The sequence below is a fragment of the Girardinichthys multiradiatus genome, chromosome 23 (genome assembly GCF_021462225.1).
Source record: "Girardinichthys multiradiatus isolate DD_20200921_A chromosome 23, DD_fGirMul_XY1, whole genome shotgun sequence".
NCBI classification, from domain to species: domain Eukaryota; kingdom Metazoa; phylum Chordata; class Actinopteri; order Cyprinodontiformes; family Goodeidae; genus Girardinichthys; species Girardinichthys multiradiatus.
The window spans coordinates 16,368,198-16,393,729 of NC_061815.1; the positions used below are offsets into that span (position 1 = coordinate 16,368,198).

Consider the following 25,532-nt stretch of genomic DNA (forward strand, 5'->3'; position numbering starts at 1 on the left):
ATTTCAGGTATTTTATTGTCCTAATACGGATGATTTTGGCATACAGCTCATGAAAACCCAAAATTCCTATCTCACAAAATTAGCATATCATTAAAAGGGTCTCTAAATGAGCTATGAACCTAATCATCTGAATCAACGAGTTAACTCTAAACACCTGCAAAAGATTCCTGAGGCCTTTAAAACTCCCAGCCTGGTTCATCACTCAAAACCCCAATCATGGGTAAGACTGCCGACCTGACTGCTGTTCAGAAGGCCACTATTGACACCCTCAAGCAAGAGGGTAAGACACAGAAAGAAATTTCCGAATGAATAGGCTGTTCCCAGAGTGCTGTATCAAGGCACCTCAGTGGGAAGTCTGTGGGAAGGAAAAAGTGTGACAGAAAACGCTGCACAACGAGAAGAGGTGACCGGACCCTGAGGAAGATTGTGGAGAAGGGCCGATTCCAGACCTTGGGGGACCTGCGGAAGCAGTGGACTGAGTCTGGAGTAGAAACATCCAGAGCCACCGTGCACAGGCGTGTGCAGGAAATGGGCTACAGGTGCCGCATTCCCCAGGTCAAGCCACTTTTGAACCAGAAACAGCGGCAGAAGCGCCTGACCTGGGCTACAGAGAAGCAGCACTGGACTGTTGCTCAGTGGTCCAAAGTACTTTTTTCGGATGAAAGCAAATTCTGCATGTCATTTGGAAATCAAGGTGCCAGAGTCTGGAGGAAGACTGGGGAGAAGGAAATGCCAAAATGCCAGAAGTCCAGTGTCAAGTACCCACAGTCAGTGATGGTCTGGGTTGCCGTGTCAGCTGCTGGTGTTGGTCCACTGTGTTTTATCAAGGGCAGGGTCAATGCAGCTAGCTATCAGGAGATTTTGGAGCACTTCATGCTTCCATCTGCTGAAAAGCTTAATGGAGATGAAGATTTCATTTTTCAGCACGACGTGGCACCTGCTCACAGTGCCAAAACCACTGGTAAATGGTTTACTGACCATGGTATCACTGTGCTCAATTGGCCTGCCAACTCTCCTGACCTGAACCCCATAGAGAATCTGTGGGATATTGTGAAGAGAACTTTGAGAGACTCAAGACCCAACACTCTGGATGAGCTAAAGGCCGCTATCGAAGCATCCTGGGCCTCCATAAGACCTCAGCAGTGCCACAGGCTGATTGCCTCCATGCCACGCCGCATTGAAGCAGTCATTTCTGCAAAAGGATTCCCGACCAAGTATTGAGTGCATAACTGTACATGATTATTTGAAGGTTGATGTTTTTTGTATTAAAAACACTTTTCTTTTATTGGTCGGATGAAATATGCTAATTTTGTGAGATAGGAATTTTGGGTTTTCATGAGCTGTATGCCACAATCATCCGTATTAAGACAATAAAAGACCTGAAATATTTCAGTTAGTGTGCAATGAATCTAAAATATATGAATGTTAAATTTTCATCATGACATTATGGAAAATAATTAACTTTATCACAATATGCTAATATTTTGAGAAGGACCTTTTATGTCAAAACTGAGTGGAAAACACCCCTCAGCCTGAGTGCACAAATCACTATAATAAATTAGCAAAACAACCAATAACTAACTCAGGAAATATAAACTAAAGGTCACCAATCAATTCTAAAACATCTTACTTTGGACGAATCCTTATTGACACTGTAGCTCCATATTCCCAAATGAGGGAGTTGTGCTCTTGTCTTCCTATTTGCTGTTCTGTTCGTTCATAAAACTTGGTGAAACAAACCTTCATCACGGTCAGGATCAGCCCAGTCCAAAGCGGCGCACTCAGTTCTTCTTCTTCTGCTGTGTCTATAACGTTAACAGCAGCGCGACCAGCTACCATAACAGCATATGTTGCGCGCAACATGCTCACTCTCGCTTTCACCGGCTACCGTAGTAAGTCTACACGCAACATTTCTCATTCACAAAACACTAAAATCGGGGACATTTCTGGAGACAGGCCGTCTAAATCGGGGACGTCTGGTCACCTTACAATACAAGACACTTGGTTTTATCCAAAACGCAGTCATATTCAAAGTAATCCCAATTTAGACTCTGGTGCTTTATCCCAACTTTTGCTGACATGACGCTCAGATAACTATTGACGCTCAGATGACTTGACTGACGTACCCGCCATCTGCTGGCGTAATGCGGCACAGCGAGACAACAGCAACAACCCGAGACTAGACTTCATACTTATGCATGAGACACACAAACGAAAACTAAGCACATTATCTCTATAAACTGAGTTAATTTTAGTTAGTTTTGTGAACACTCATTACAGTTTCAGTTAGTTTTTGTTATTTTGCAAAGTCTCGTTTTCATTTTTATTTTAGTTAACGAAAATGTTTTTTTATTTCTAGTTTTTGTTATTTCGTTAGTTTTGTTAACGATAACATTGTTCCTAAGGCTTCATGAATCTAGGTTGTAAAGAATCTTTGTTCTGTTTAGAATTTCACAGTTCAACTTTTCGGATCTTACACCACAGATCAAATATAGTACAAAGTCCAGAAAAGAACTGAAAAACATCCCTTAACTTTAGCAATAACAGCCACAAGCAACACAACATCAGCATCATTAGCCTGCCACAATGCAACAGTTTTCTTACAGTGTTTACAAACAGCTCATATATTGTTTTTCACAGTTCAAAATTGATGTGGACTGCTTCAGTGTTTATATATTTAGATGTTGGCAGCAATCACTGCTTAATACAGGGGAAATCAAAAACAGCAAAACTACTACTTTTGATCATCCATGATCATGACCTGTGTGAGCTACCAGAGAATGCAGCTGGAGTTGCAGAATCAAACGGGTGTGGTGAACAACCAATAGCCTACACCTGCAGGAGATTTCCCCAAGGGGAAGCAAGAGGGCTTAGCTCTGTGTTATGATTTTTATGTAGGCAGTAAAAATGTATTCAGTGCTTTAAATGAAAGCAAAGTTGTTGTGTTCCTTCCTCAGCACACAACAGAACATCAGATTCTAATGATCACAGATATCTAAAATCAAATGAACACTGGAGAATCAGCTGTTATATCCAGTTTGTGTGTAACTGTGGACTGAGAACCTAGTGTCTTTGTTTAATAATTTGGTTTTTTAAGTGATGTCTTGTGAATACCAGCCCAATAAGGCAGTGGTATAAGGACATTAAAGAAAAGGATGAATCGAGCTCTGGCATTACTGAACATTACAACTCTGCACACACACACTTAAAATAAAATAATTTATTTACAAAAATAATTAAACTCAGAGTCAAACATATTTCAATCAACAAACTCTTTACTATACTAGAACAATTGAGCTAAAACTACCAAGCCAACAGAAAGAATAAGCAAGACTGAATGAGCAATGAACTACATACAATATGAACAAGTGAATCAAACATGCTTAAAAACTATGACCAATAGAGTGATCCAACATCACTATTCAATGTTATTTAGGTTTGAGAACCAAGGATTATCTTGAGGAATCTGGAAATGAGTTTACGTTAGTCTTGGAATTAACAACAATTGGTATAGCTTCAAATCACCAATCACAATGCAAAATGTATTGCTGAATAAAACCTAACTTTCTGAATATTTAACTCTCAATGTTGTTTAATAGGCTAGCTTTCTTTAGTAGAATACAATACCACTGCGGTCCAGATACCTTTTCCCCCAGGTCGTGGGGAAAACTGCTTTAATTTGGCAGGGACTCTGCGTGTAGCTTTTCTAGTAAACATATTGCTTCTGAAGGCCTCAAAAAAAGAGATGTCAAGCAATGCTTGTCTTATTCCCTTCCTTTTTGTAAGAATGCTGGATTATGTGAACTGTAGATCAATACTTATCTTTGTAGTTGCTTCTGATTGTCGGGTATTCGGCAGTGAGATCGTAGTCACTGTGGATCCAAGGATTCTTTGAAGTAAGAGCCTTATATTCGCCCACAAGTTTAAAGGGCTTCAGCTGACGTGTGTGTCTCTCCGTCCGGCTCTCGCTGGAGGTCTGTGTGGTAGAAGGCAAATGGAGGTTGGGATAGGGTTTTTGTTCAGAGATTCAGCTCTGACTACTCTTTCTGGGCTGAGCTGGAAGTAGGTTAATGTGGTTTACTTTGAAAGTTCATGAAAAGCTCATACTGTCCTTTGACGGTATACAATTAAGAGCCCATGTTCCATCCATATTTCACTCCAGGTCCCAACACCATATTACCCTTCACAGTTCATAGTGTGTTGGGTTCATTGCTATCTCCAGAGTTGGACCGGAGTTGTATTATTGGTGGGTCATCTTAACCACCCAATTCCATGTGAGGATCTTTCAGTTGATCGCAGTTTGTAATATCTGCAGATCACAAAACGAAAGGGTGATCTGAAAGGAGCAGTAAATACAATCGTTCAGCTGACAACATGAATACGCTGCCAAAATATATTTGTTTTGTTTTTCATGCAGTTTAGTTGTTTGGTATCGTCATGATTTGAACAAAAAAAATATTTGTTTCTACACATCTTTTTATGGTGAAACGTAGATGGGGCAATGCCACATCACAGGGAAGTCTACAATCTACATAATAATTTTTAGAACTTGACCATTAGGACTTTTATATGTAAGGTGATCAAGTTTAAACCTTAAGCCAGATTTGTACAAGACCCTTTAAGAGAGGCAATACTTTCACAGTCTCTGAACCTACAACCACCAATGTCTACCCATTATCCACCATTCAGCATTTTCTATCTACATTTATCCTATAGATACTTATTAGTTTGACAGACAGTTGCGTTTAATGCAACTATATATTGTATTTTAAATTATTTAAAGGAAAGTATGCAAGCTATCTCCCAAGCAAGGATCAAAGGGTCAATGACAAAGAGCAACATATTAACTTATTGAATGCGTGATTAATTGATTTTTTTATTTTTTTTACTCAAGATTATCAAATCATGAGAATGACAATAAGTGGGAGGATAGTTTAAAAAGAGTATATTAGCATTTGTAAAATAATTTTGTAAACATACCAAACAGCTTTCCTCAAAATATATATGACTTCATCATCAGTATCATCAGCATCATTATGTACTCAATCAAAAACTGATATAGTAATAAAAAAATATTTGATATTTAAATATATAAATTAGAAATGTTTGTATGGTAAATAATCCGTACATTTAGATTGTGTGTATAGGAATTCTTTCATACTTAGACTCCCTCCTTCCCTTCCCCACTCTCTCTCTCTTTTGGTCTCTTTCCCAGAAATAAATGATTGGTATTCCTCACCAACGGCAAACATCACTCTCATCAAAGACTTTCGTCTTTGATCAGGTCTTCAAAGAAATGTGTCATCAAAGTCTTTCATGTTAGGTATGAACTGAATGAGGTAAGGGGGATTGAGGTGGGGAGATTGCTGCTCACACCTCTAGTTGTGACAGAAATGTAAGCAGTAACAGGTCGCTGATTAATAAATACAGTTTGGGTAAGAATGTTTACAAATTAACTATTGGTATGAGTGATGACATGATGAAGCACTGATAAAGGGTCTCAGTCCAGCAACACCACCATTAAGCCGAGATATTCACAAGTCATATTTTCCACTGGATATCTCAAGTCTTTAAGGGCAAGTCTAAGTCAAGCCTCAATTATTTTGTCCTAAGTCTACGTAAAGTGCCCAGTCTCTAATAACCAAGTTTCAATCTCACATCAGATGCAGGCCACCTAGTCTGTCTTAAAAATAAAATTAGTTATCAAATGTCCTTACGCCTTATTTAACATATTAACAGTTAACATCATCTTTTCATAAAAAGCAATTTAACTGCAGCTAACAGTTATCCATTTGAAAAGTGATAACGCATAATATTTACCCTACTGAAAATAAAAATATCCTTTTATGTGCAGACTTTATTAGAAATAGGTTAACACATGGTCATGTCACATTTCTGAATAATTTAAACATGAAATGCTTTTATTTTTGAAGAACTCTGTATGCCTTGAGATGAACCTAGTTAAAACTTGCTAATCCTTATGTTATACTTCTCCACAACTTTACGATATAGAGCATTATATGCATTGAGCTTGTGTAGAGACTTACCTCCCCTCTCTATAGAACTGTGCAGATGTCCCAAAGTATGCAATAAATTAGAAAATGAAGAGTGAGGTGAAATGTAGTGGGTAAATGAGAAATACTTTTTGATTTTCTGAGTAAACATAACTGGAACTGTGTTTTATTTTGAAGAAACTGTGTATTTGTATTGGACAAGAGAATCAGTTATTGGAGGTAAGTTATTGTGTTCTGAAATGCCAATATCATTCAACACAGAGTTCAATGGGATACCCATGCAATCAGTATTATGAAGCTACAGCTAACATGAACAGATAGCTGTGAACCATTAATTGTATTGTGAACATCCCTGGTAAATAAATTATACTTACCTGTTCAGAGGAGAATATGTGCATCTCTGTCAGAGCTGTGGTGTGTGGTTTACCAATGTTTGATTGAAGGTATAGCATTCAATAAATATAGAACTTGGGATCTGCCAATGATGTTTTTTTGCTGACATGTACCAATAATCTATATGTACATTGCATTGCCATGTGGTATTAATTAATATACACTGTGGGAAACTAAGAGGGGGCAACTACAAACATGTTTTGAAATAATCAACACCTACTAGCACACGTTCGCTCTGTTTATGGTCAACATTGCTCATGAAAATAGAGTCCAAATCGAGTATCCAGTCTGGGCATAAGTCTTATGTCAGGGGTGTCCAAATTCATTCCTAAAGGGCTGCTGTCCTGCAGGTTTTATTTTAGGAGAGCCTAAGTCCAGTTCTCGAGAGCTACTATCCTGCAACGTTTAAATACATCCCTTCTCTACCACACCGGAATCAAGTGTCTGAATTCACTTATTAGAATATCATTCAGCAGAGGCCTGGTAACAACCATCCATCTGATTCAGGTGTGTTGGAGAAGTGATGCATCTAAAAGCTGCTGAATAGGAGCTCTTGAGCATTGGGGTTGTGCACCCCTGATCTGAAACACAGGATACCATCATTTGATGAATGACTTTGGAAACCGATGATCTTCTAAGTGAAGCCTGAAGTCTGTTTTTGTGGCTTAAGTGTGACTCAAGCCAAAGTTGCAGATTTACACCCCCCATCTCTGCCATTAAGTGATAAAATTAAAACAAAATGAAGAAAAGTATGGCAAAGACAGCTGTTTTGCTTCAGGAGGCAGGGGATGTATTTATCTATAATCTTTAAAGCCAGCAAAGCTAGATGTCAAATGGTATAGCATTACAAAGCATATTTTGGGCTCTCATTGTTTGCCAATTGGGAGGTAGAAGACTTAGAAGAAGAGGAGTCTATCATTGACCATTAAAAGAAAACTTTCATGTACAGGTATGATTTGTTCATACGTTGTTTAGCTGGGAAACAAAGATTTAAAATAAGCAAATAAGAGGTTGGGGGTTTTGTGTCTACCTGTGTGTGTGCATGCTAATGGGGGGATGCAGAGGTGCTTTGTTTACCTGTGTGGTGTTGTGGAAGACCTTCTTTTACCACTTGTATGTTGAAGGATTCAAGAATTACAGCCTTTTGAAGTTTAGATGTGGAAGTATTTTCTATAGTGACCATTTGGGAATCCAAATGGCCAGTTTGGAAAATGCCAGGACATACCTACAGAAAAACATCTCCGGAAGAGTAATTTGTTTTTGCTATTGTGATCAAATTTGAGCTTGTAGTAGGTAGGACTTGTATCTAATGCCTCATTTGATTTCTGAGTCCATATCATTAGCCCTCCATGTACAGCTAAATTAAAACAAACAAAAAAATCCAGAAGAGAGAGAAAAAGTTAGGATACAGTCTAATACAACATCAGTAGCTACAGGATAGTTACAGTTACAAGAGGTTTGACTGCTCAAATAAAATATTTTCATTGTTACCTTTAAAAAGAGACCAAGCTTCTGCATGTCCTCAAAAGGGATAATGAACTGCATCTAATTTAATTCAGGTATAAATTTTTCTGGCATTTTTAGGTGGTGTGAATGTAAAGAGGTTTTAAACTGTGACTTAACCATGTGGAAAAAAAACAGAGGGAGATTAGGTTTTGACAGCAGAGGCCAGAAATGAGAAATGATTCCCACAGATAAATGCTTGTATCACTAAACGACGCCCTCCCCAACTTTCCTCTCTTTAAAAGAGACAAATTCTCATGTAATGTATCCATAGCAGAACACTGCATTATTCCGTTTCCCTGGTGCAGAAATATGAGCGCAATGTCACCTAAGGCTGCCAAGCTAACCGTTTTCCTAATATAGGAAGGAGCGACGAAGCAAAAGAGAGAGAACGGGAGCACTAAATGGTCTGATGGAATGGGAGTAAAAGAGCGATAGAGGCTCCCGCAGAATAGTGCCATCTGCATGTGAATGAGTCTCACCCGGAGAGGTCTCTTTTGGAGATATTAATGATCTCAAGAAAGCAGACTGTGCGCTCCATGGTGGAAGGAGTCTCTTGTCAACTGGGCTTTCTTTCTCCTTTGCTCTTTGTACTCCGGCAGATATTAAACGTCTGCGGGCTTCCTCTGGCGATCCCGTTCATGTCCGCTTGTTTAAATATAATTATTTCAGGGGGAAACGAAGCCTTTTGGTGAAAGGTTCATAATCAGAGATTATATTAAAAAGAGGAATGTGTTCTCAGCAGGGAGCATTTAAAGAATAAATAAAAAGAGACAGAGCAAGGCAGGTCTCAATAGCAGTGCCATCCAGCTGAGGTCTCTGTACCTGGTTGGGGAGATGTGAGAATTCAAAATGGATTGAACAGGCTAATAAAGAATAATTATTTTTCATTGTGTACTTCTTACCATGTCTCCCATCATTTCTATTATGGATAAGTCAAAGTACTATGTGTCAGAAAAGTGTTAAAGCCAAACTTGTTTTTTCAAACACAACAAATATATGGAAAAACTGTCTGGATGATTGCTGTAATTTCATAAATCTTGTGGCAAATAAAATGAGAAGATAAGAATTTAATTGGTATCCATGTTGAAGACTTTGCATTTGTAACTGCAGTATCATAAACTCATGTAGAAAAAAATTAATCAAATATTTAACATTTTAATTTGAGTAAATTTAGGTAAAATGTTACAATGTTAGGAAATTTTTATTTTTGACTAAATTACTGTTGACACATTGGATTCCTATGAAATAAATGTATGTGTTACATACTGTACATACTACGTTCTGGACTTCACTAGAATTACCTGAAACTTCGAATTAGTAATCCATTACCTTATGTTTTATATGCCATATGGTATGGCACAGAAACTCATCTCTTTTAGCCAGTATTCACAAGGCTGGGCAAGCGGCCATAGTTACAGAGTAAGAAGGATAAAAATTGGGTCAAAAAGCCTCCAAAGTTCACTGTTGCATCAAAATTGCATCAAACAGTGGCGTTTTGGGGTCATTAAGTCTCCATAACAACTAGTAGACACTCTCTGCATGCTAACTGATTTTTTTTAGAATGCCTGAAGAAAGCCTTTTCTGCACTACACTCATGAATCAAATTAGACTAAAATCGAGCTTTTCTGCAACAAACACACTAAGAGGGTTTAGCATGTAACAAAAGAAAAGCCCTTTGAGCCAACTGTTAGTACAGTGACGGATGTGTAATGCTGTGACTTTGTTTCTCTTTCAAAGGTCCCATAAACCTTGTCAGAGTGCAAGGCATTGTGAATTCTTTGAAATATTAGGAGGTTTTAAAATAAATAGCGCAGACTTTACAAAAAAAAATGAAAATAGCTCTTAATTGGGTTTTTAATAAGCAAATGAAATGGTTTACCAGGCATACTGTCAACCTTCCGTTACCTTCAGATTCCCTAACTGAAAGCTTATAGGATAAGCTTCAGAGAAGAATGATGAAGAGAGGCCCTAGGACTGGACAAGTTAGGAAGATTGTGCCAAAGAGAATGGTGCAAACGGGAACTCTCTGTTATATGCACTCAAATGAAAGGTTATTTTATTTCCTAAGTTTTTCACCCTGAGTTTATGCTTATGCCATAAAAGATTAATTTATTTTAAGGCCTTTTTACACATCTTCACCAGAGGTGCAAATAAATGTGGTCAGACCATGATCTATGCCTTTCTTGATTCAGCTGTACGAGATCTAAACCTTATTTCATTTAAAAGTAATTAATGAACTTTAAAGATTCAAGAAGAGCACATTTCCTGAAGAAGATGACTACAGTTAGCTGCATAATTTTTTATGCGTTTCATAAAATCTGGTAGAGGGACATTTTAGAACATGTTAAACCTCTTTATGATTGACATGATATTTTGAGAGTTTTATTCATAAGTGTAATTAGGACCTCAAAATGTCAACTTTGGATGGACGTTTTCCCAAATTTCTATTCAGTTTGACCTTATTTGAAGGCTCCTTCTACACGTTCAAAGAAAGCTTCAAGCACAACTCCCCTGCATCAGAGGCTAAATATTTCAACTGTCTTTAGACCTGTAGAGTGCAATAAAAAATAAATATTTAATTTATTACCTGTAATGATGAAATCATAATAGCCTGTTTACACAAACTGCAATCAAACACTTTTTGGAATATGGATCTGCAAAGCATTGTAAGACAGTTGTACTCAATACCCAAGACATACGCCTTTCTTTTAGGTTCTCTGTAATTTATTACATCAGTAGGTTGTAGAGAATTGCTCCCATTCTTAACTAACAGGCTGACAGAGGCAAAGCCAGCCTAACCGTAACTCTTACAGTTTAGCTCTCACATTTGGCTGTTTACAAAGTCTAATAAGTGTGTTCCCTTGGAAGACCGTGCAGCTGCAGAGAAGAAGATTGCATTTTAGCTTCATTGTGAGGCTTGTGGTCCCCTCATCAGATCTGACAGGCGGTATGACAAGTCCTATCTGCCAGCTCGCTGATAAGTGCAGCTTGAGCTGTGCTTAGGTCTGCCTCAATCCAATCATATGACAGTCCCAGTGAATGGCTTCACTCACTCCTAGGGGCAGGGTTATCCTAGCTCGGTTGCTAATATTCTAACATTCCAAGATGTGTGCGGAAATGCTAGCCGTGCAGGATTTTGAAGTGTTTTGTTAGATAAACTTCAACAACTAAAGTTTAGCTGACATTGATTTGCAATATTTTGTGTTATTTCTATAAGTCTGCCGTGTGCATTAAGGGTAACCCTTTAAAGAAGAAAACATAATCTTAACAACTTCCTTTATTTACTCAGAGTATTATTGCAGATTGCAACAATCATAGACACCACCATGTCTAAAAGTGTGAAAAAAGCTTTATAATAAATGGTTATTGTGGACATTCCATATCCAGAAAATCCAGCCTTTTTCATGACGGATAGTGAGATAAAACAATCTGGGCCTCGTCTGCTGTAATGCAACTCTTGTTCTGGTGGATCATGGTGAATGAAGAGCTGAGCAAAAAAACATAGACCTTGAAATGGAGTCTAAACGAAAATTCAGAATGAAAGACTCACCCTCGCCGTTTCCACCGTCCAATGACTTACCCGTGCGTCTCCAGGCCTTCAAATCAGCATCCTATCCGCCTGATTCATCATCCAATCACCTTCCGACGCATGGTTTTTAAAGGACCTTCGGCTGTGATCCTCCTCGCTTGTCAGCTGAGCTCATCTACAACTCCGACGCCTTCTCACGCTGTTCGTAACAGACTCTCCTTCCTCCCCTACCGCTCGTAGGAGCGCTCGTCTCGCTTCATGGCTCATTTCTTCCTTGTCTCAGCTCTGGGCAAGTGGAAAGCGCATCAAGAACTCCTACACTTCTCCTGCAAAGCGTCGCCGAGGTAACCCTGCCTCCTCACCGGCTCCCGCCGCTGCGTCACCCGGCCTGGTTTCTCCAGCAGTTTCTCCAACCATCTTCATCTCTCAAACCGATCATCCTACAAATTTCCCTGCTTCATTCATCTCATTCATGGATTCTCTCCAGGTGATTCCTTACTCACCTGCTATGAGTTCGCCGCCATCTCTGCTACATCAGCATTTCCTCTTCCCGCTCCATCGTAGCTACCTGCTCCTCGGCTCCTCCCACCGCCGTTCGCCCTTGCTAGCGCCCAGCCTAGCTCGTCTCTAGGTGAGATGTATCACTCCACTCTCTCTTCTCTATCTATTTCATTCATGTGCTCTTCAAGCGTGCGGTGTTTCCCACACCTCTTTTCATTCAGGTTGATCATTTACTCTCATGTATTTTACCATCTCGTTCAGGCTCAGCTCTAAATCCTACCGAGGCAGCTTATTATCTGGTTCTTTCATTTTACCATCTCCCGAGGCTGTCTAAATGAATCGCTTCCTTTGATTACTTTCTGCTTCGTTTAAATCATCTCGTCCCCAACTTTCTGTCCGAACTACCGCACCCTGCTGCCGGTCAGACCTCTCGGAGTTTCTCCGATCCTTGGTCCCCAGAAGCGATCTATCTAACACTGACTCTTGAAGGAACGATTCTCAAACAGCTTCTAACTTTCTGCTCTTTTATTCTAAATTAAGCAGAGGAATGATTACAGAGATCAGCGCTGAGGCTCCTATCTCGGATCATCGCCGTATGTAAAAGGTTTACAAAGAGCCCCGAAAGAAGGTCACACGTGGTTTTATCTGGCACTCCAAAGCAATAGATGTGCACTTCCCTAGTGTTTATCGGTAGATTACGTGCCACCATTGCCGTGTTTGTCTGATAGGTTGTGTAGTAGCTGATGTCCATTTTAAATCTAAGTGTGCTGCTGCATTCCAATTAAACAGTTATTGGCTACTCCCCTTAAAAAAACCCAGTGCCCCAGCCACAGGTCATTCATGTCAAAATCTTAGGCCATTTATCCTTGTATGTGTGTCGATGTGTATACACATTGCAAGATCTAGGATATGCATAATGTAATGCCTTTTAATAACTATCTTTATGCTGCTTTTAACCTTTTTGCCTCATTACCTTACCATAAAAGACTTATTTATCTTGAATTATTACAACCCTTTCGCCCTTGACAATCTTTCCCTTGAGTGCTTTTACCCCATTTCACCATATATTAAACATCTCACCTCCCTATATTTCCCAGTGCCATGAAATTATATAAAATATATATTTCAACTGTCTGTGACTTTACTTAGTTTATGAAATCGAACCTAATAAACTTTCGTATTGCGATTAAGTGTGCATAACGTACTAAGAATATTGGCACCCTCTACTATAAAAATTAAATAAATAATGTAACTTAGTATTCACATGTCAAATAAGCTCAGCACATGACCTTGCTGCACTCCTTCTCTTCTGTTTGTCTTCCATTTAAACAGAGTTGTAAAGGAAGAGCCTGTGTGTGCTTCTCTGTGACTCAACTAAAAGGAAATTGTACTTGAGCAACAAATCTTTGTCCTCAATGCAGCTTTTAATATGTAAGCACTTATTTTTGCCGGAAGCAGCCAGATTTTTAGTTTACGAGAAAGGCTCGTCTTAATGGTCTTATTCCCAAAAGGATTTGAGAGTCATTTTAATAGCAGAGTTCAGCTATAAATTCATTTAGGTGTTTATCATCTGAGTAACACGTTGAGATATTTCCTTAGTGCATGGCTAAGAGATCATTGAACATTTCTTCTTTCTTCCTGTCTGTGGCAACTGGCACCATGCTCCACCGTAACCTGCAAACAGGTGGATATGACCCACCAGGTGTGGAGTTAAGCAATGTGCCTCTCATTGGCTACCGACCCTTATCTCCTGATGGTGGAACCCCAAGCAGCCAGTCAGGGATTATTATTATAATATTTTAACCTTGTTCCCTTATCAACCAGGCGCTAAAACTATTTCCTGTTACGATATTCATCATAACTATCTTTTCCCGTGATGATTGTAAAGCACACTCTCTCTGCACACAGGGTTGGCGCTGCTCTGTTCAGTGGTTTACAGCATCTCCCAGGACTATGGGTTTCATCATAAGCGCTAATCGTGCTGCTGCCACAGCAGCTTAACAAACTCTTATGAAACATTTATGAACAGTCAATTTTTAGTAAGGTTATTTACACCGATGTAGCTCCGTCCGTAGGTTTTGGGGGGTTTCTCAGGGCAATTCGTTTCTGCTGTAAGGCCTTCTTTCTTCCCTGATCTGAATCCCCAGCTTTCTATGAGATCATCCCATCACTATAGCCTGTTGCATTTGGGGCATTTCTGGAAGAAGCGCATCGACGCTTTTCTGATAATGCAGCAGTGGTCAATCCCGTTAGTCAAAGCCGCTCGTCCTCTAAGGCATTATGCCTTACCTCTGGTGAATCCTGGCAAGTCATAATTCATAACTTCATCATTCCTGCCCATCATGTTCCAGGTTATTCTATTTAGTTCCTAGGTCTTCTACTGTTTCTCCCCATCAGTCTACTTCAATTTCTCTTTTAAAGTCTAAGGTTGATTGAATCCATCTCTTCATCCTTGCTAATATCAACCCGCATTCTATTATTTATCAGGTTTAACCTTTTTTCTACTTTCAAATCCTTTTCCTTCGCATGCCCCATTTCTCACGCTAGAAGGAGCCCCGTGTCCGCATCCTGGTTCCTCAAATATTATAGGCATGTCCAGTTCAATGCATTACGCCCCATCCAGTTTTCACGCCAGTCCTTCAGAATATGAGCAGCCACTACTGCAGTGACCCAATGTCTCTCCCTCAGCCGCTCTCCAGCAATTGGGTCGTTGGTCTTCATCCTTCTCTTCCTATGTTCGCCCAGATTTCCACTCCGTTCTATCTACTCAATGTTTTATCAGCTTTCAGGTAAGAGCTCTCAACAATTCCTGGTGGTGGTTGGCCTTTATCCATCATTGGCTTTGTTCAATCGTTATGTTACTGTTTTGCAAGTCTCTTCCCCTCAGCACCTGCCAGTCTTGTCTAATTTTCTCCCTCACTCTAGCTCACCTATGTTCTTCAAAAAGTACTTTTATTCGTTTCGCCCTTCCTTAATTGGAAGCTGATTATTCCTTGTCTTCTCATGCTTTGTGCAATTACTTTACTCATCTTCCTGCATTTACCTTGACATTCTTTAATTACTCAACCTCGACTCATAGATCTTTATTTTAACCTTATTTCTTATCTTCATCTGCATTTCTTTAATGGCATTTTCAGCACTTCATAGAATTTCTGTAATTTCTTCATCTAATTTTTCTATATCCTTCATCTTTTTATTCTTTCATTACCCGTTCTATCTGTTCATTACTAGCTGAACCATTCATAACTTCATATCTTTATTCAAAACCTCAGCGGAATATACCTCTAATTGCGCATTGCCACACGGCATATCTATCATCTCGCTCTGCTCTTTAAGCTTTCATCAAGCGTCGCATCGCCTTGCAGTGCCAACATGGCATATCTATCAGCTTGCTCTTCTTTCAAAGTTTGAAATAATCACGCATTGCCAAACACGGCATATCTATCACCTCGCTCAGCTATTTGAGCATCAATCATCATGCATTGCCAACACGGCATATCTATCATCTTACTCTGATCTCTAAACTTTTCATCAAGCATCGCATCTCCTTGCATCGCCTAAACGCCATATCTAACACTTCTTATTGCCCTTTTCGGCATATCTATCATCTCCTCTGCTTCTCAATTATTTTCCTTACTTCATACCATATTAACAAACTTCTCTTTTCTGCTTTAATCTTTCCTGCGGCTTCCGCCCCTCTCAATTCCCATTTCATTCCACTCTCCTTAGTACTCAATTAGGCCTCGTCACGTCCTCGGCATTTTTTGGGGGGGAACATCTCTAAATCTAAGCCTTACAAATGTTCATCTTAGCTCATATCATTCACAGCATTCATGTCTTCCTCCCAGGTCAGGGTGCCATAATTATGTAATTTCACATCATTAAAACTTTTCTAATTGGCTACCCTTTCTTTGTGAGTCTTTTCAGATTTAATTACTGGTTGCTTTTCCATCCCTCAGACCAAGATATTGAGAAACTGAGATATTGATCAAAATAAAAAAAATGGATACAAAGATACAAGCAACTGAATTAAACTTTCTTCACAGGGGAAATAGTGTCAGTCTTAGAGACAGGCTGAGGGTCTCCATAATCCAGCAGAAGCTTACAGTAGACCCAATGCTCCTTTCCATGGAAACTAATCAACTGAGGTGGTTCAGTGATCTGGGGCAGGAATCTCAGGGATCTCCTACTGGGACCTGAAGATGCCATATTTCCTTTCTGGTCTTGGAATCCACCAAAATGAGTTGGTGTGTCCCTGATGAAAGGCATTTCTGTATTTCTATCCTAGACCTGTTACATCATCAAGCTGATCGTCAGTTGTGGAAGGTAGAGGAAGTAATCCATTCGGCCCTGCAGTTTTCAAACCATGCCTTTTGGACAACTTCTTTCTTTAATTATCAGTCACTGACTTACTTGAATGGCATATTATCTTCTCTTTCCTTTTTTGAAAAGAATTTAAGAGAAATTGAGATCTTTGAAATAATAAAGAGTTAGATGATGCTACTGCAAAAAATATATTTTCTGCTAATTACATGATTACACAGATGCACATGAGGCCTTTCCTTTAGTGAATTTATGAGGGCTTTTATTTTTTTAAATTTAGAATAAATTAAAATTATTTATTTGAAAAAACCCAAGCATCCAGGCCAGAGGGTGACAATGCAACCAAAACAACCCCTCTGTTTCAGTCTTGCCCATTCAAAACTGTAGACTCTACTCTCAGTAAGAAATTAATGTGTTATTTATAGTGCTAATTAGCATTTTTTTTTAAACTTCATTTGTGAAGTCTTTTACCAAAAAAGTCCAACCTTAGAGTATAAAATTGTCAAATGTTTTGATGTCAAACTCTCATCAAACTTAAGCTTTCACTCTCCCTCTGATCCAGCGAAACTTCAAAGGGATTGCTTTTTGCACTCTTGTAGATACTTAATTCAGTCTGCCACTCCAACTTTCTAGAAAGTTACACACACCCAGCAGTTGCCTGCATACACATATTTTCATTCAAAACACTGCGAGAGCTAAAGCACAGTTTTAAGGTGAGGTTACTTCCACTGTCTCCTGTTGAGGACAATTACCTGAGATAGAGGGAGCTGAGGCAATATCACCACCAAAATAATTAAAAGCACATGTAAAAAGCATGATCATTAAACTGTTCACTTTCCATCGTGGGAAGGAAAAAAAAAAAAAACCTACAAGGTGAAGAATGTTTAAAGCCAAACTGTAGTAAATACATAACAAGCAAACTAGGTAGCATTCTTGAGCAATATTAGCAGTTAAGCAGTCATCTTTCCCTAGGTAAGATTTGACTAGAATTGTAAGTATTTCAGCCAAGACAGCAATTATCTGTAGTATAATAAAAGGTATGTGTCTTATGTCAGGACTAAAAATACATAGGACTGTGTACATTCTTCACTTGCATGTGCATTAATGATGCTCATCTCACCAGTCCAGTTAACCATGGGACTTACAGTATCCTCCATACGAACTGCTATCCCTCATAAAAGTGTGTAAATAGTTGTATTTAATTTCCCTTTGGGATTAATAAAGTATTTTTGAATTGAATCAAATTGTAAAATAAACTTGTATTGCAGTGTCATGATCTGATACTACAAAATTTATTAAAGTCCACCCTTTAATTTGATTACACTTAATTATAAAGGAAACGATCCCACATTAAGAAAGAATAATCACTAGTGACACATTTAATAGCATTTTTAAGCTTTGGTCACACAGTTTCCTTTCTTGCCATTTTTACCAAAGTAAAGATTAATTTGATGAGGTCTAAAGGTGAAAAACATCAAACTCTGTCAAGTCTTTGAATGTTTCTGTCCTGAATAGTATGTGTACATTTGAATCAAGAGTGTGTGTGATTCAATGTTCAATTGCATGAGGACTGGGCACATTACTTTTGTCATGACATCATCATTTCATTTTGTTAATTACTTCAAATTAAAATATCAATTAACCATCTATGAAGAACTATCCAACCCTGTATAAGTGTGCCCAAGTGGTTAAACAATTATTAGCCAGATTGGTCAGAAAGTAGATCATGCCATCTGCAGAGGTGACTAAAACATCTGCAGACTGTAGCATTCAGTGTTGCATTATTTGTGTGTTATTTCAGGGATATTTCGGTCACAGTTGCATTGATTCTGAGTCTGTAAGCTGCACCACTTTTTATGTACAAAGGACCTCTTATCTGGTGATCAGATTGTATATGACATAGCGTTAAATGGACAGAAAGATGGAGACTGAGTGTTATTTTTGGAAGGCATAGTGTCTTCCTACATTGTTGAAACTAAAGGCAGACACAATAGTATGATAGGGATACAACAATTCTAACACTTTGGATCATTATTTAATAGTTGACTTTTTCAAGCTAATCGGACTGTCTAGGAACTTTGAATTTGTTATTTTTTGAAATTCTGATTTGCATAGCAATAGAAGTCAAATAGAAGTCTTATCTTAGATGCTCTTCAAAATGGGAAACACAAGAGAAGAAGCAAATCAGATTTATGTTCAGTTTTATAAGTCAGAAACTGGCTACAAGAAAGTAGCTACTCACAGAACCTTGCCCATATCTGGATTTAGAGCAGTAATTAAAAACTTGGAAAATGATAAGCACGGACGAGGACCAAACCTACTTTTATTACCTCAGGCACCTCCAAAGTACTTTGTTACAGAACTGCTACAAAACAAAGCCTTTTGAGGTCACCAGGTCTTATTACACCAACCTGACTCTACCTACTTTCCACTCAGTAGGTAGTTGGAGCCTTGTTAGAATGATGGTATGATGAACTCATTGACATACCAGGACATTTTAATGTCTTGAGGACTTTGGAAGGAAACCTGAAATTGGTTGACATCTGAATACTGGATCAAAACATCTGGTTAAATCTATATCAACAGGGTCCAAAGGCACAATGTTAAACTTGTTTCATTTATTTATTTCTCATGTCACATGATATTTTCAAGAAAATACAAAGGCTGAAGGTACAACATATTTACAGCAGTTGTGCTAAAAAGTGTAGCACTAATGATTTTGTAATTGAGTTATTTCTTAACATGCTTTTTTTATTTTTACAACTAAACAATTGTAATCACTGATTTTTGTTTTCTTACTGTAAGTTTATTCTATTGATATAAAAGCTGAATTGATTGTGTAGCTTTTTGCATGTCTTTAATGTGAGTACTCATTATTGCAGATGGACATGTAGAGCAGCATTTTCTTTATGAGAGTATCACTATAGAAACTGACAAAATTGGAATCTGACACATCAGATATACCAAGAGGGTGAAGTGACATTTCCTTGGGGAGCACTCATGAAGCTTAAAGCTGTGTCAGAAAGACATAATTTAATTTTCTATTGTTGTGGCCTCTGAAAAAGAAATAACAAGACTTCTTAATCAAAATGGATTAAATTTCAACAGAACTAATTTCTTTAAGTCAAGAACTGCTGTTAAATATTGTTACAAGAAAAATAAAAATCAATGGCATTCAGTCTTCCATATGCTGCCCAAGTCTACAGGTTTTAAACCAACATTCATTCACTCAAAAAATGCATCACTATGATGCTAATGTGTGAAAAATCTTCATTTAATTCTGGCAAAATGAGGTATCAAAACTGAATTAAGCAAGCAATTAATCAACTGAAATACTTTAATGCTTGTTTAAAGTAATGTGTGACTAGCAGTCTTAAAAACACTAATCTTTATGATTAACAAGCTAAAGTAACTAATGTTCAAAAAATTATGTAAAATAAGATTATTTAAGGTTACTTGAAAATAAATAAATAGCAGTTCATGGTTAACGGGGTCAAGCTAAAGAGATAGATGATTGGCCTGCATACACAGAGAAAACATGTAAAGTGAGCTAACTGATTGAGGTGAAAGAATTAGGAAGCAAATAACAGGTTTTCTGTTGTGTGAAGATTATTTTTAGTTTGTTTAAATGACTTTAAAGCCTAATCCCAGCCAACCTGGGAACAAGGCATGTTTAAAAACCGTAATTATTAAGGGTTTTTCTATTACTTTGCCACTATGTGTCTCCAGAGACCTAAAATTATTCATCAGGCTTGTGTAAACATCTCAGTATATGCAGCTGTAAAAGCAGAGATGTTTATGTTCTTACCTCAGTAACCATATGAGAATTAAATAAAATTCTGACGTTCCTCATCGGTCTGTCTGTCTGTTTTCCGAAGAGCACAATTACTGATGTTCAGTACCTTGCTAAACTGTTCAGAACCCTTGGACTTTTTTATATTTTAAACGAATAATAAGTGATGGACTAACACAAAGTAACACTAGGCCATTTTAACATTCAAATATGTTTTGAGCAAAACCGTTCCATTATCATTGTGGTTGTATGTCTAGAGTTGTTCTCCTGCTTGACAGTGGACTTCCTTCCCAGTCCTAGTCTTTTTCAGCTCCCAACACTTTATCTCTGACTTGTTTGGTGTGTTCTTTGGTCTTCTTGATGCTCTTGGTTCAGTGCTGTTCTCTTACAAACCTCTGAGGTCTTCAGAGAACAGGAGTTTTTATATTTATTACACAAAGGATGATTGTTTCATAATTAGTTGACTTCTGTAGGCAGTTAGTTGCATCAAATTGTATAGCGGTGTTTCAGCATATATAGGGAAGAACAGTACATTTTTCTGTTTTTTTATTTGGAAAAAGAAAAAAATAAATATAATATTTGTAAGGTATATATAATATATAATATTTTTTAAATTCACAATTATGCATTACTCTGTGTTCTATTCTATAAAATGCCTATGAAATACATTGGAATCTGTGGTAGAAATATGACACAATGTAAAAAAGTAAAACAAAAAATGCAAATGTGAAAAAAAACTTTTGCAAGGCATTGCAGAGGACCTGCTATTTTGGCTCAGTTTTCTAAGTTCAACTATTATGTCTCAATTTAAAGTATACAGCAGAATGGTTGAACACTCTGAGCTCAGTTCATGTCGCCATGAGCACGGTGCAGTTCTAGCTCAGTAATCCTCAGTTTGTCATGCTGACAATAGAGCTTCGTAGAAAACCGAGCCAAGTCCAATTAACAGGGTCTGCTACCATCCTCTGTTGAAAGGAGCCACATACTGGGCTTTCATTTGGGAATATAGCAGCAGAGATGTAATGTGCACCAACAAATGGTGTTTTTGACTTCCCCTCTTTTTGTAGAGAAAGAGAGGTGACAGAAAAGAGAACTGGCAAATTCTACTGTTGTTTCCTTTTTGCCCAAATAAATTCCCCATGTGCTGTAGTTATATGCATTGGTCTAACATTAATGAGCTTCTTTTAACTTTGCAAACACATTTTCATCCAAAACACTAAAAGTCTGAACCTATAGTATATATAGACCCATTTCACTGGATTGTAAATGTTGCAGGGATAAACATTACATATTCATTTGGAAAAAAATATTCCCAATTTAAGATCTATTTATTAGCTTGAGGAGACATTACATTTTAACCATGGAATAGTGTTTTATGTCTAAAGATGGATCCACAGACAGCTTGAGAGCTGAACATTTTCATCCACTTCAATTCTGTGTTCACTCCCAGGGTTTTAACTAATGCCTTTTTCATCAATGCTGATAGTGACTCTGAGATTCACACAAGTTGTCATATAGTGCTGGTGCCATGATGCACCGGCCACAGAAAAAAAAAATTATGCAGGCAGCAAAAACTGCTCTGCAATAAGACATCAAGAGGCTGGAGGGCTTTTGATAGTACAGTAAGTAATGGAATACCGATTTTTAATATCCAGTTTTTTTCTTTGTTCCGAAGAACTTCTACATTTAAAAAGCTAAAGATCATTCATCTGGTCATAATAACTTTATGATAAAATAAAATACTAAATCTATCCATCCTCTATATTCGCTTCTTCTGTATAGTGTCACAGGGGAGCTGGTGCCAATCAACAGCGGTCTAATGGCGGAAGGCGGGGTACACCCTGGACAGGTTTCCAGTCTATTGCAGGGCAACACAAAGGACAAACAACCATGCATACACCCACTTACCCTTAAGGCAATTGAGAGAGACCAATTAACCTAACAGTCATGTTTTTGGACTCTGGGAGAAAGTCAGAGTGTCCTGAGAGAACCTTTTTATGCTTGGGAAGAACATGCAAACTCCATGCAGAAAGACCCCGGTCAGGAGTCGAACCCAGGACCTCCTTGCTGCAAGGCAAGACTGCTATTAACTGCTACCTCATAAAAATATGTGGACTATGCCAGGAGAGTCAGTTCCAAAAAAGCAATCAGTTTAAAAGAACTCTATAAATTCTGCCATGAAGAGAGCTGAAACATCCAGTCAGAATCAAGCCAGAAGCTTGTTGATGGTGGCAAACAGTGTGTGGTAAAGGTACAATTCTCTAAGCGATATTTCATCAAATATTTGTAGTGCCTATGTTTGTTTTTAGCCTGTTGCATAATTTTGACAATGTGTGGGTTAAAAAAAATATTTTTGATGTTGTCTGTTGTATAAGCATTCATTCTGGAAAAAAGAACAGTTCAAATGCTCCCATAAGGACCAACATCTATATCATTCATCCTATTGGTAATAGAATTTAAAAACAACATTGTATGTCCAAATCTTAACCATTACTTTCATGCTAATCATCATTCTACCATTATCTAAGATGACAACAGGGAAAAAAATATCTGTGTCGCAATAAAAGATGAGGAGTGCAGATTTGAGGTTGTTTGTACTGAAAAATTCAATCTTTGTAAGAGTCCAAGACTATATTTTCTCTCCTCATGAAAGCTTATGGTTAGTTGGAAAATTGTAGCGATAAAGGCAGTGGGTTTGTGCTCTGTGTGATTTGGCAGGGACTCATTCGTATGGCTGTTCAGAGTTTAGCAGTTTAACACGAAGCCTGTTAAAATGCCCCGGCAGCTGTCAATCTGGCTGCTATCCTGGCCTTGTTAGAACCAACATAGTGAGAAGGGCGGACTTTATCCCCTGATACATAACATACCCCCGCCTGTATATTGACAACCAGGCAGTTTGATTTGGAGTTGGAATAACAAAGATCTAATGAGATGCATACCACATAGTGTTTGTATCCACAGAAGTGAGGCTGTCAGTTGGTCAAGGGGTTAAAAGTGGATAAATAAAGCAGGCTAACTACAGATAACTTAGCATTCCTGTCAGGAAGGCCGAAGCAGACTCTAAGTAGGCTTTCACACTCTCAGCTTTCAGTGGAAGCTAGCTTGCTGGTTCTCTAATAAAAAAAATAGAGCCTTTCCAGGTCAAAATGCCATGTGGATCAATCAAAGGCGAACAGAGTGCATTTCCTGTGGCAAGTCCACAGGTGGTACAAGCTAGTAGATCCAGTGTAGGAGTCAGAATTGGAGAGCAAAGGACTCCCAACAAATTCCCTTTAATCCTTGGCCTGGTCAGGCTGACAGCAGTATATGTGCTTGAAGGGCATGCTGGACACTTTTCTCTCTGGGGTCGTGTTTCCTGCTGCCTTCCTTCAGAGGCGCCACATGAAACGACCCCTTTGTAGAAGCCTGGAGGGCTCTTCATATTTATATTCCTGTCAGCACTGGGGAAACTGCTGATGTCAACATAGAAGTTTTAAGAAGGTGATAAATACTTAACTGCGACACTACAAAGTGCATGTTTCAAAATTCAACTGTCGCATACATGGAAGCTTTTCCTTTTTCCTTCCCACTGTTGTACATGTTAATCAGTGTCGATTGCTTACAAGAAACCCTTCAAATGTGATACTTTGACTTGGTAGTTGTTGGACTTTTATTAAGACTTTATGCATAATTTGCATTTAATCACCAACCAGAAGAGCATAACTTGAAGGAAATTCATGCATGACTGAGTAAAAAAGAATCTGCCAATAATGTAACACATGAGCTTCCCAATTAAGAAAATGTGCATTTCGTTGATAAAATAATAATAAAAGGCGCAGATGAAATACACAGTAAAACTTAGAGCCTTTAAAAAGTTTCTTGCTTTTAGTTAATTCCTGATAATCAAATATAAATGACAGTGTAGAGATGTACAATAGCCTATAAAAATATCACAAAAAGAATGAGGTTATCAACTAGACATTGTTATTCAGCTTTGGAGTAGCTAATTATCATTCCCAGCTAATGTCATACATTCATGGTCACATAGTGTTTTTGTTAAATTTACAAAATGAGGTGGGGGTGGTTGTAAAGGGAAAAATACTGTTGAACTAATTTTGAAGACTTAGATGTGTTTTACAACTTGCACAAGAGATACACCAGCAAAACTGTCCTCTTTAGTATTTAAACACAGCTACCATCTATGTCCCTGAGTCATTTATGTTTAAATTTTTTATTTGATGAAATAATCGGATCTGGCTTAGCTCTACAACATTTCAGGTGGTGAGACAGTTTTTCTTCTATAAGCATAAAATGAACACCATAACATTTCGTACCTCTCTTTAGGGATGATATCAGATGGGCACTGGATGTTACTTATAGGTTGTGATTTTATTGTAACCAGGTACAGAAGCCACCTCTAAATGCTCGTTTGGCCAGTCTTGTCAGTCACGGTGTCCATTCATAACCCAAAATGTTTTTGTATCTTTCACCTAAAGAAATCATTTCATCAGCTTGAAGGTGAGTGAGTTCAATGTCACAGCTGAAGTAATTCGGGTCCTTTTGGCTGAAAATATAGAGCGGCAACACTTATGATTCCCTTGATAAATTAATGTCATAATTGGCAACACAAGTCTTAATTTTCTTCTACAGTATTTTTATATTGGAGGTAAAATGCAGGGCCAGGATGTATCTGCAGTGTGAGTTCTATACCGCTGATCTGCGAAGGTCTCAGAAATGTATTTCAGAGAACGTCAGTAAACAAACAACATCACAAAGACCAAGGAACACACTCAAAAGATCAAGGATAAGGTTTTGGAGAATTTTAAAGTAGGGTTAAGTTATAAATCAATATTCCAAGCTTTGGACATCCCATGAGGCACTGTTCAATCCATTATTCAAAAAAATCACCAGCAGGACAACTGACCTAAGGGAAGGAAATAGGATGTAGTTGTGCAGCAGGTTAAACAAAATCTGTTGGCAAGGCTGTTGAGACACTTAAAAACAAATAAAATAAAAAAAAAACATTTTCAGGCACTTGTGGCCTTTACTGTTGTTTTTTTTTTTTTTTAAGGTAAGTTGACAGGAAATACGGTGGAGGGAGGGGGGAGGATTTGCAATAAACGTCAATGGGACTTGAACTGGCAACAGCCTGTGTTGAGGACTAAGGCCTTTATACATGGATCATGTGCTTTACCCCTGCACCAATGCCAGGAGCATCTATTTTAACAACTAAGTTGGTTACAACAGACTTCAAATAAGGGGGCAGTGTGGAGAGACCAGCACTGAGGAAAATGGTGGAACATTTGGGACTGAATACAGTCACTTAGGTCTTATGTTGATGTCACCGAGACAGTAAAGAAGGGGTTGAATAGAATAAGCCTCAGACTGCTTAAGGGGGGAATTAGATTTGACAGTTGTCGGCATATAAATAGAATGAAATCCCATAATTTTTGTAAAACAAATTCCAGTGGCAAAAGGTACAGGGAAAAATAAG

At 38.2% G+C, this 25,532-nt stretch overlaps 1 long non-coding RNA gene across 2 annotated transcripts in view; it reads left to right on the forward strand.

The window, feature by feature from the left end:
• Positions 1-11,593: 11,593 nt before the first annotated feature.
• LOC124860022 overlaps positions 11,594-25,532 on the forward strand; it is a 41,436-nt gene continuing 27,497 nt past the window's right edge. The window contains exons 1-2 of one of the 2 annotated variants that reach the window (XR_007036250.1): positions 11,594-11,786; positions 11,930-12,073. This is a non-coding gene — a long non-coding RNA (uncharacterized LOC124860022). Of the gene's footprint in view, positions 12,074-25,532 lie in introns of both variants that reach the window. The other variant, XR_007036247.1, reaches the window with a different exon arrangement.